Genomic DNA, 13,056 nt, shown 5'->3' with positions numbered 1-13,056 from the left:
ACCCAAGGAGGAAATGGTAACATCTCTTAGGTGACCCCACTTAGGTTATCTAACAAGTCCTGAAAAAACAGTGAATTGGAAGATAGGTGAAACTTAGAAGATGTCGTTTATGAAATTATAAACCAAATAATCATGGTTTTACATTACTCATTCTATTGTAATAACCGTCGATATGAGTCAAGTTGCATACAAGATGATACCTCAAGTATGTTACAAGAGGCCAAGTAAATGCTTAGAAGTGCTAACAATTTTTATTAGATTGACTGAAGACATACTGTACTCATCAATCGGAGCATCATAATCATAACTAGTAGCAATGAAGGGTCCACTTGTAGTCCTGCCAAAGTTCATTCCACCATGATACTGTTTTAAGAGAAACCAAAAAAAATGACCCGTAAGTTCCGTTCGAAATGAGACTGCGTACTAGGTTCTAGGATTGAATTTTATTACTATAAAAGCCAATGCCAAACACATTTGAAACTCAAATTATGATTACCATATAATAGTTTTGGAAAGTTCCACCTCTTTGGTAAAACCGCGCAACCGCAAATGCTAGGTCTTCTACAGGTATGTAGGGAATGACACCACCAAATGAAAGGAACCTAGCGTTTGAAATATATTGGGAAGTAATGAAGAAGAAATACTTTTTGATAAAAAGTTGAATAAGAGAAGAAAGCATCAGCATTATGATGGAGACATTAATCCATATCACCAAAACAACTACTAAGTAGAAGTCAGATTGTAAATTATATTGACGGGTTGGACTTGGACATCATACCATCCAGACCAATTCTAAGTCCACATTTTCGGTTTCTTATTAGAATTTGGAGTGAATTGATCACATTAGAATCCATTGCAGGTGTTAATATGTCATTGCCAAGAAAAAAGAAGAAAGTATGTATCAAAACCAACTAATGTCCTGATTTTCAAAACAAACAAGAAACATATTGAAACCTCTTTTAACTAAAGCATGAAAATTCCAAGCGAAACGATTAACTATGATCGAAATTACAAGTAAAAAACCTAAATCTTGAAACCCCAAACTTATAATAGGGTCAGAGCATCAGATTGTTGGCACATGACCCAGGGAACTCCAGTATCCAATGAGACAACCATATCAGCTGCCCATTTAATATATGGTTTTGCACCTTCCCCATATGTTGAATCAATGTTTCCATATTCATTTTCAATTGTATAAGAAAACCCAGAAAACCATTAGGGGAAATATTATAGCACCGACAACAACAACAGAATTGTTCATAAGAAAGTTGGAGAAGAAAAGAGCAAAGACAAAACGTATACCTGTGACAAAATAATGGGTCCTCCTTGTGATGCATACAATTTCTCTTGCTTCATCATATCCATAATTTTGGCCGTGAACCTCTGTATTTCTGCCTAAAAAAACATTTTTACACTTGTTTTTAATCATTTCAGCTAACAGTCCTTCCAACAATTTCAGTGAACTTTACGAAACAGAAGAGAATGATGAATAAAGAAGAGATTAATTTATATAAATAATAAAGTAATAATATTTTTATGGATAAATATATTACCTTAAATGGTTCGTTATCAGTTCGGAACTTGATCCCGGGTATAAAATGTAACCAAAGAGGAAATCCACTACAAATATTTTATCAACAAATAAAAGAAAATTAAACATACCCAAAAATAAATAAATAAATAAATAAAATTTTACCCATAATTTCATTCAGCATAAACATATGGTCCGATGCGCAGATGAACATAAAGATCAGCTGTTGCAACTAACTTCACAAATTTAACCAAATCGTTTCTTTCTTCGAAATTATACTGTAAACATCGATAATCAAAACTCAGGAAAATAATCAATGGGATTAATTTTTAGTGCATAAGTTCATAACAGTTTTAGCACAGCAACTGAAGAGGAAAAAAGAAGGCAGAACCTGGTTTTGAACTGGTTCGTGCAGATTGCAGAAAACGTAAGTTTCGATCATATATAATCCTCCGTCTTTGGATTTTTGTATAAGGTCCGGCCACATCTGAAAACATGAAACATATTTTTTTCCTCTTCAAAAAATAGTAAAGGGAAAACGAGGGGAAAATAACAGAAAATTCAAGCTTACATCAGGGGTGTGCGAGGGTAGTGAATGGAGCTGGATACCAAAACGCGACGTTTCCCGTCAATGACAATTGCTCTACTATCGTACGCGACGGTGGATGCAAAAGTCAAATTCATTGAAGCACATTCACTTGGAATGGTCCCTTCGAGGTAGTTGTATGCAAAATCACTGCAACAAAAAGATAACATAATCCCTTCGAGAAGATGGCGCTTTGGACAAAAGGAAAAAGGGAAAAAGAGAAAAAAGGGAAGCATGCGGAGTGAACTGATAATTATCGAGGGGGAAGAAGCGGGAAATGATGAAAATAATGGGGGAAAATTAAAAGACGACTTTTATATATAACACACATTTAAAAAGTGTACTCGTGTTTTGTATTTTTTTGGGATTATGACTATTAAATATGACACATTATTGTAAGTCATAAATCGTTCATATTTTAAGAAACATGACATTTTTTATGACAGAGTTTTTGCAAGCCATAAATTAATGTGTGTCATTATTCGTGTATCATTAAAGGTATATTTTTAGTGTTTGCTTCTTTACGTACATAATTCACTGTATAACTATGAAAAGCAGTACAATTGTCATGAATGGGTTGCATATGGACTCCTATCGTAGTGTCATCACCATCAATCCTATTAGAAAGGTTGACAACCATTGTGAAATCTAACTAAATGATAATTTCCACCAACCTGCACTCAAAGCCAAATTAACCGCCGCCGTCATACTATGTTACTCCACTAACCCAACATAAAAAATACCCCCTAAAGTAGTAGCAAAGCCTCGAAGAACCTTTCCTTTAGCATCTCTCGCAACTACCCCAATCGTTGCAATATAGTACATTGGGTTGTACGCCCGATTAGCATTCAGCTTTATTACCTGTCCAAGTGGAGGACCCCAATGACTTGGATATTCAATTATCTGGTTATTGAGAAATAACTAAAAGTCATTACTCAATTAATTTCTGAATCATGTCGATGAATATTCAAACCGAATACAAGTTAAATGAAAGTTTAAACATTAAATTCTTTTACTAACATGTTATGATTAAAACATTGTAAATCGATAACATAAATAATCAAAACGTTATATATGATAATATATGTGATGAAAATGATATATATATATTGAGTTTGTTGACCGAAGATGAATACTTATGAAATAAGAGTGACAAGTTCGGTAGTTTACCCTAAAATTTCAACGCATTTCGTTTTGTGGGCGAAACTTCCAACTCAAGCTATTGAACAGTTTATCCCCACTCGCTGTAATTTGCGAGTGTTTGCAACAAAAAAGTACCCTAAAAAACCTTTTTAATAAATTAACTTTTAACTTTACACCTAAGGTGATGCGTGTTGACGTGTGTTGACCGCCAGTTGGAGAGGCACGCCAGTCGTGTAAAACCGACAAATAGCCCAGCCGCCAAATTAGAATAACTTGTATTCGATCGAACCAAACCAATGGCCATCAGCCGGCCACCGTCAGATCTATTCACTCGCTTACTCATTTGTATGTTTGCAGTAAAAATACACCTTCTTACCTCATATCCACCCTACACGTGTCTCCTATTTTTAATATACAAATTTTCACTACAATAATTAATGATTATATGTTCAAATAAAAAGAATAACCCAAAATTATTTTAACCTATTCGATCGTCTTTAACCTTAACTTCACTCGTCAATCGTCATACGTCAATAAAATACCATAATTAAAATTAACCGAAAACTATATGAAGTAGATTTAAATGTAATTTTACTAGGTTTTCCCTCCACCCACAAGTGAACAAACAACAAACGTACCGCAAGCCAACTTGGACGGTTGGACCGAACTTATCTCCACATCAGCACCACACAGGTTGCTTCCTACCTCACCTAATTTCTCTCCACGTGTCCCTATCAACGGCTACTTTCGGAATTAACCGCCAACACACACGGGTGAGATTAAAAAAATCGAAAGATTTATCCTTTCTTATCGGATTCCTCCGTGATTTCTAGTGGTAAAAAAATAAGAAAAACGCGTAGATTTTTTTTTTTTTAATTTATTTTGCCCCCCTTAGCGGATATATAGAGAGAACTTCACGGTTTGAAAGCAAACTCTGTTTATGCAAGGCAAGTCCTTTGCTTCCTTACAGAAAACCAGTGTGATCTCCGATCAGATTTAGAAATTTAGGGTTTTGTTTCTTCCCTAAATCTTTACCATAAAAGCCCCAGATTCGGTTTCTGTTCGGTGCGGCTTATTGATTCTCTAAAGATTTATTTTTTGGGTTTTGAGATCTAAGGTATTTAAGAAACTGTTTCTAGATTCTGTTTATTCATTTGTGGATTCAGTTTCCCGAGTGAAAAACTACAGTTTTTGAGTTCGTTTTACCCTGGGTTTGATTCAGATTATTGTGAGAGTTTGGAGTTTTTTAGTCATGGAATTGGGTTCGTTCAGATTATACCGTAGTCCGTCACTGAAGTTGGACCATGTTAGTGTGAATGAAGAAGAAGAAGAAGATTTAGGGTTAGGGTTTGTGAGTTACACACACGGATTGGGGAGGAAAAGGGTTGAATCTTTGCCTCTTGATCCTTCGACCAATGCTCCGTTATTGAAAAGGCAACGCAGTGAGAGAATGATGATGATGATTTCTGACGAGTACAATGAAAAATCTGCCATCGAATCACTTCCACAGGATGTTATTGTAAGAGTTTCAATTTGTTTAAATTAGTTTCTATTTATGGATTCTGGGTTTGTTTGTGATTAAAGTGAAGATTAACCCTTTTTTGTTTCTGTTCTTTTCGCAGATTAGGATCATTTGTGGTGTGGAGCATGATGATTTGAAGCAGCTGTTTAATGTCTCTAAATCAATCAGAGAAGCTGTGAGTACATTAATTGTATACTTGAATCCTGGATTGTACACAAAATTTCTTGCTTGATTTTGATTTTTAACTATGTTGCAGACTATGATTGCAAAGAAGATGCATTTTGCTTATAGCACTCCGACAAAGTGAAGGCTTTCAGGACATCACTCGATCTCGAATTAGACGACATCGAGGCTCCGAATGCACCCACGCAATGGCGGCCTCGCAGGTCGATCGACAAGAAGAAACTGGCTGATATCTCGGTAGCATTGTTTGTGTAAATAGCTTAATCTGGTTGTAGGATCAATAGGTGAGAGATTCTTGGACAAGCCATTGAAATCTTCGAAGGTTTCGTTGAAGATTTGAGACTTTGTGGCTTGTTTGTGTATGTACATAGGAAGAAGAAGACAAAGGGGATGTATTTGTTTGAAGGGCTATGTTTTAATCCTTCTTATGTGATAAAGTTGAGCTTGAGAGCTTAATGAAATATTTAATTCATTGATTTCTTGTTACTTAATTTGATTCGATAAGCATATTCCTCTCCTCGACTTGGATTTAGAGAGAGGTAATCCGACTTGCATCCGATCCGAATTTGTAAGGATGTTTTGGGGGGAGAATGAGAATTTTGATGGGAATGTGTGTGAATTAATGACAGCAATTGCAAAACGCGGCAATGTACTCTAGCTGCTCTCTTCATGAATCCAGGATGCCTAAATTTCCGCAATCAATCAACTGTAATTGAAAATTAAACTAAGATTTATTCCATAATAGAAGATAGCCATCCTTGGAAACATTATTACGTCAACATTTTTTCTTTCCTTTTCTGAACAATCCTTTTTCTAGTTAAGTTAGCTGTAGTATGTTAAATAAACAAGGGACATGGAAACCACTTTCTTTTCTGACCAGCCTTTTAGTTTATTTTCCTTGTCGAATGCATAATTTCACTGGATTTTTCCATTTTATTTGATCTCATTTGAAGGACCATGTTTTGATCTTTCTTATATGATAAAGTTGAGCTTTGACAGCTTATTGACATTAAAAATCAGTTTTACTGATTGAATATATATAGTAATGATATTATTGTAATTATCTTTAAATTTATAAGAGACTACTATAATATTATTTTAAGTTGAATCGATGATTTTTATCTTAAATTTAATAGGATCTTATCATTTTGAAAAATAACTTAATTAGATTTTATTTTCTTTAAAAAGAACTCCAATCTTAAAAATTAAAATCGAAATTTATCTGATTCAGGTCAAATATAACCCATCTTTACACACTATGTAGATATAAATAAGACAAAACAAAGAGAAATCCTCATATTATTGTGAACACATTTGAAAATCCGGTTACAAGCATTTGGAACACCAATAATACTATCTTTATTGTTATAAAGTTTAAGCCTTTATAATGAGACATTAGGGATCATAGCACAACACGACAAAACATGATAATTAATTACACTAATCTCGTTTCAAAACGGAGCGGTGATGTTCTAATAATAGGAAAAACAAGCAAAGCTTGATTTGATATGTTATTATATGATCCGGCAAAACCTGTTATGGTTAACCAATGCTTTCAACTGCTAATTACTATTGTCTTAAGAAAAGGATAATTATCAGTTAATAATAATAAAAATTTGGCACGGATTTCAAATCTAATCGTGGCATTATTTAAAGGAATCTGTTTAGGGATCCATAGTTTACGTGAAAGCCTGAAACTCCACCAACTTCTACATGTTGCTCACTGCAACAACCTGGTCAATATGCATGCATGTCTTGAAATTCGAAGAATCCAATGTTTTCCACATCAACATGCATTAAATAAAAATAAAAGGTATCCGATGTCAACATTCAACGTAGCCTATAGATAAGGGCAAAATAATACTTGAAGTTGGAAATAGGCATCCGATGTCAATCTTCAACATAGCCTGTAGATAAGGATCAAGAATCTCATAGTTATAATTAAGTTTATTATACAAAGTACTACTTGAAGTACTTGGAAATAATTTTTAAATTACTACTTAGGTATGTTTGTTTCTTTGTAATTGATTTTTCAAAAATATTTTCCTCATTCTTTAGTGTTTGATAGGCAGAAAACAGATAACCAATGTAATTTATTTTCATGGTCAACTGAATTTTCATTTTTCTAGAAAATGACTTACGTATGATTTTCATCAATCTTTTTACAAACTTTTCACTTCAAAGTATAAACACTCAAAACATTATTATTTTATATATCTAATATTAACACATTATTTTAGTGTCATTTTAATAAAAATATTAATTATTAAATTATATTTGTTGATCATTTTAATAGTATAATATAATATTTTCATTTTTATAATTATATTATTATAATATATAATATTATACTTTAATAACATATAATAAATTATTAAAAAATTAATATTATTTATCATTTTCATAAAAATAATATTATTAAATTATTGAATATTTAAAATGTACTCCTTAAAATATAAGATAATATTTTTATTTTAATATTATAAATTTTAATAATTTAATAATAATATTATTTTAATAAGTGATTAATATAACTAATAATATAGTTTTCTTATTTGAATAAATAACTAATATATTTTATATTAATTTTATTTTAATAAAATATAATAATCTTAATATTGTTTTTTTATAAAATTGTAGATATAATATTTTAATAACAATATTGACATAAAAATATTAAATAAATTATTCTAATATTTTTAAAATATTATTATTTTTTTTATAAATAATAGTATTTATTGTATTTTATGTTTATAATAAAGAATTTTTCAAAAATTTATCAACTAGTGGAAAATGAATTACACAGTATCATCTAAACACCATAAAGTGATTTCCAAAAAATGTTTTTCGAGAAATGTAATTTATTTTACGAATTATTTTTCGGAATCTATTTTCCGCTAAACAAACAAGACCTTAAACTTCTATTTTAACTCGAATTAGTATTTAATTTTTTTTCAATTTTTATTTAAAATTTTTCAACCATCAATTTAGATTGTTCACGTGCTCAAAAATCAAAATATTAATTTTATTAACTATCACGAGAAGATTATATATTAATTTGAAACTGAAAAAAAATCAAGTACACGTTTAATAAAAATAAAAAACTTCATGTATCAATTTATATAACAGAAATTTTTGTAATTTTGGAGGGGAAATCAAAGAGTTTTCATAGTTGGAACATTTTTTTATTTAAAATTTGACTCTTCAGCGTCAATGGACCGATGTAAACCAGCTTAGAGCCCACTAAACCAACAAAGAACCCAAGCTTGATATAAACGAACCAACATGAGCCCAAGCCTTAGGTTGGGCAATCTTGACAACATGAATGCCGGTGTTGAGGCTTAATAATAAATCTAATGATGTTACATTATGTGAGGAATAATTATTTTAAGCGAGGCAATTAGCTTGAACTAGACATTTCCCGACCATACACTAATCAAACAAACTAGCACTTACTCCATCTTCGAAGCTTTGTTCCGTATGAAGTGTAGCACCCGAGTGTAAAGTCACTATCCAGGGAAGTTTCTGGTCCAAACATAATGCCGCAAAACATAATAAATTAATTTACTTTAAATGTTACACACATTTATTTTGAATATGTATCGTGTATGGAGCCACAATGTCTGCTCGTATGTATGGATGCTTAATTATCAATTACTTATCCCTGTACGATACACATTATTTTGAACTTATCAATATGGGGATATTCCACTGAAAAGGGTGAGACAGAAAGTTGCCCTTAAGGCTGCAAATTCGTTGTTGCCTTTTTCTTTCCACCTTCAATCATAACCATGCATTGTTCTTTTTTCTTGCAAGTCAAGCTAGTTAGACCAAAACCTTTTAATTTTGGAAAGAGATATAGTTAGGTTGCTGAGATTTGATGTAAAATAATAATTATAAATGATAAATTTAAATCTATCATATCATTTTAAAAAAAAAGAACTTTTTATTATTGTTGAGAGTTGTTTAAAATGATCATAGAGGTTGGGAATATTTTAAGTTAATGTGTAATACGATATCAATTATGAACCGATGATTTGTCATATATGTGTGTATTTAGTTATAGAAAGTATTGCCTTTGTAGATCTTAATTAGGCCGATAATATGATTTGATAGTCAATGATAAAATAGAGATTAAAATTTGATAATATAACATTTTTCTAAATAAATATTTTCAAACAATTGTGGCTTTTTTAAACGCAGTGCTTTGGGGAATACCTTGCTTTTGAACACATTCCACGTGCATAGTGAGTAAAAGATACGAGTGGGGTATTTATCCGTAAACACGTCCACACTCTCCGGTAAGAATTGTAGACTAGTACGATTATGAATTTCGTGCCATTTTAATTGATGTGAACGAGTATAAATTTAGTGAATAACGAACGGTTGAATGTAAAAATTATATATGTTGTGAGTAGTGATGGGTGATAGGTTTGAAATCTTACCGTTTCATGTCTATTCTTTCTACATTCGTCTATTAACTATCCACCATATAAATTTTGACTATTATAAATTTATATAATTTTAGAGACTATTATGTAAATCTTAAGATTTTATAGGATATACTTATAATCTAACCAAATGTTAGGTATAAACATTGTAAATTGAAGATATTCTTTCTCTTATCTCAAATTGACAGTTATGGACGGGTACAGACAGATACGAGAAGGGTGGTGGATATTTAGTTGGGTAGTGGGTATTAGGCATGTAAACGAACCGAACGCACGCGAACGGAGGTATATTCATGTTCGTTCATTTAATAAATAAACGAACATAAACAAACACGAACATAAAAGAATAAATTTTTTTTGTTCATGTTCGCTCATTAAGGATTATAGCTTGTTCATGTTCGTTCATTTAAATGATAAACGAATATAAACGAACGTAACAAACACAAACGATCTAACATAAACAAACATAATAAATGAACATAAACAAACACAATAAACGAACAACATAAACACTAAAAACATACTTATTCGAACACAACAAATGAATGTAAAAAAAAAGTAAACAACAAGAATAACAATTTAAAATTCATTAATATAACATGCAACTTTAGAGTTAATTTGTTTGAAAACGACAAAAACATACATAAATCATATAAACATAATAAAGTCTTAAAGTTAATTTGTTTAACAAAACAATCTTCTTGAAATCCAAACAATTTCAATAATCTTCGTAACATATTCAACTTGACCTCTGTTCGAATATAAATGAACGAACATAAACGAACGAACATATAATCGAACGTTTACGAATGTAAATGAACGAACAAGCCCTTTGATCGTGTTCATTCATTTAATTAAACGAACGTAACATAAACAACTTTCCGCTACATAATTCATGAACGGTTCGCTGAACGTTCAGTTCATTTACAATCCTAGTAGGGCATGGACATGGATTTGAGAACGTACCCAAACGAGTGGATATATATTTAAAATTTTTACGATTTATAAGTGGTAGGTAAATAGTGGATACAAAAATATTAGATGAGAGTATAAACTGTAAAGATGAGGGAAACTCCGCACATGTTACGCCCGTTTGCCATCCTTACGCTGCTGCTGCACACCCTCATTTTATTTATATGAATTAATATATTTTATATAATAAAATTTTGGAACATTTAGTTTAAATTAAATAATCGTATAAAAAGATCGATGTTTTGTCGGTTTCGTGAACGGACAACCCTCCATCTCAATCCCCAAATATACAAGATTTTTAATGGGTTTAATGTTCATCTGGGTAATCGCACATTCCCCACCAACGCTTTCCTTGTATTCCAATTCATGCCTCACTCTTACGCAGTCTCTTCGAAGAAAAGTACCCTTTTAAAAACAACTCCACACATTGAATTCTCCTTTTAATTTCTGCAGATTCTTTTAAATTTTTATGGAAGAATTCGATGATGTGAATCCTTGGGCTTGTTTGAAATCGGTTTAAATCACCACTACAATGGTTTCTTCATCGAAAACGATCGCCAACGATCCACTTTTCTCTTGCATCATCACTCTTTCCATTTTGATTCTTCTCTATTTTCCTCATGGATTTTCCCTCCTTTTCTCTCCGGTCCTCTTTTTGACAGGTTCCCTCTTGCTTTCCCTCCTCCGTCTCGGTGCAAACCAGAGAATCCAAACGGAAGCCATGCAAAAAGGAAGCGTTGTTGCAAGTGTTGCGGAGCTTGAAGAAGAAGAAGAAGAGCTCAAATGGGTGACATGCAAAAACGACCCAGACCTTATAATGAAGAGCTTCGAGGAAAGGTTCGTCGAATGGGACGTGACAGCTCCGCTAGAGGTTATATATGAAGAATTCGAAGGAGGAGACGAAGATCGGACCCGTGGTATTGAGAGGTACCCGTCGTTATCGCTTTACTACCCGGAATCGGATTCGGATAGTTCACCGGAGGAGGATGAGATTGACTTTCCGGTAATCGGAAAATGGTTATCGTCGGAGAAGATGGGTTATCGATGGGAAGATGAAGACAGAGAAGGGTTGATTGAGATAGCACTCGATGGGAGAGAGTTTGATTTTCACGGAGAAGATGATAATTTGATAGAGATTGATATTTCTAAAGGTTAGCTATAGCTAATGATGCATTAATCAAATTAATCAAAGGATTACGTTTAATTAGATACTGATGTGCTCTTTTATATTGCCCAACTTTTTAAGTAAAAGTCTTATAGGTGAGCCCATTTGGGTGATAAGTATGTGACATACAAAAAGAAATATCTATGTTATTTAGTTATCTTGATTTTGATCTTAAGATTGATTATTTCGTATTTATTAATCTTATATAAATTGAGATAAAATTAATGATCAAAGTGTTGTATTATTATCCTAAATTCTATGTTAGTATTGAAAACTGAATCCATGCATGTACATATGATTCATAACAATGAGCAGTGTATCTTTTGGGGAAATTATAATCTTCATTTAGAACCAGGTTACATTGATTTGATTTGTGCCAAATTCGATGCGTTGAATCATAAGAAAAAGTAGAAAAGAAACAAAACAATGAGAGATCAATAAACAACGATTTTTCATTTTTTTTCATTTTCTATCTTTTATTTATAAATATTTAAATAAATAAATAGCATTAGGCAATTAGGGACAAAGCTACTTTATAAGTAGAAAGGGGTTGTATCCCTCCAAAATTAGGTTCTTCATACATTTTAAATTAAGGAAACTAAATTTTGCTTTTAAAGTTATATTTAGATGCATAATGAGCCATGAATTTTGATGCATGTAGTGAATACAAAATAATATATGTTTATAATTTCTTTTAACCAATTGATAATGTATAAATATTCTTCATATAGCAGAATGTGTCAAAGGAGATGAAACTATATATATTTGGGTCGAAATTATCTCTTGATGATATCGAACTTTGTGGTAGTATGGCTATTTTCATATGTTTTAATTGCACTAAATTTGCTCTTAGGTCCCTACAACTTCCCTCATTGACTCCAATGCACTTTAAAAAAAGGAGTCTTTAGTGTGTTATTGCACAATCATTTTCCTGATTGGGTCTCACTTTTCAAATCTGCTTTGCTTATAAATTTGGTCAACCAATTCTGTATTTCACATCCTAATGTAATTATAATTGCAAATGAAGTTCTATTTGAATGCAGCTTTGGTGATGGAGAAAGAACCCTTGGGCCTTTTGGGTTCAAAGTGTTGTAAAAGCGACGTTCTTTATCTGTAACAACCCAATTTGGTTTGTTGGATCATTTCTTGAGACAAATCAAACTTTGACTTCATTTTATTACCATTTATATTTATCTTCCTAATAAAATTTAATCCTGATGGTGTCCCTAGTTGTCACCTTGAGGTGTATGCATCTATAGAGATTGAAACATAGATCCTTACACGCAGCATAACACATTCTGCAAAGAACTAATTGCTTTACGAACTCTTCGAGTGTCCTTTGGATTAACACTGCAAGTTTTTAGGTTTCAAAGAAAAAAAGAAAAGAAAAGAAAACCTCCTTTGGTTTTACCATTACTCAACATTTCAGCTATGGTATCGTCTGACTGATAGGGCTTGAAGAATGATCCCCATTCATCAGAGGTATCACGGGCGAAATTGTCC

General features: G+C 32.1%; 1 pseudogene; it reads left to right on the top strand.

The window, feature by feature from the left end:
* Positions 1 to 4,172: 4,172 nt before the first annotated feature.
* LOC120170552 lies at positions 4,173 to 8,976 on the top strand (annotated as a pseudogene).
* The last annotated feature ends 4,080 nt before the right edge of the window (positions 8,977 to 13,056 follow it).

The sequence above is a fragment of the Hibiscus syriacus genome, unplaced genomic scaffold (genome assembly GCF_006381635.1).
Source record: "Hibiscus syriacus cultivar Baekdansim isolate YM2019G1 unplaced genomic scaffold, ASM638163v2 tig00111783_pilon, whole genome shotgun sequence".
Taxonomy (NCBI): Eukaryota; Viridiplantae; Streptophyta; class Magnoliopsida; order Malvales; family Malvaceae; genus Hibiscus; species Hibiscus syriacus.
The sequence above is the reverse complement of the archived record's forward strand: the minus strand, read 5'-3'. Positions and strand labels throughout refer to the sequence as shown.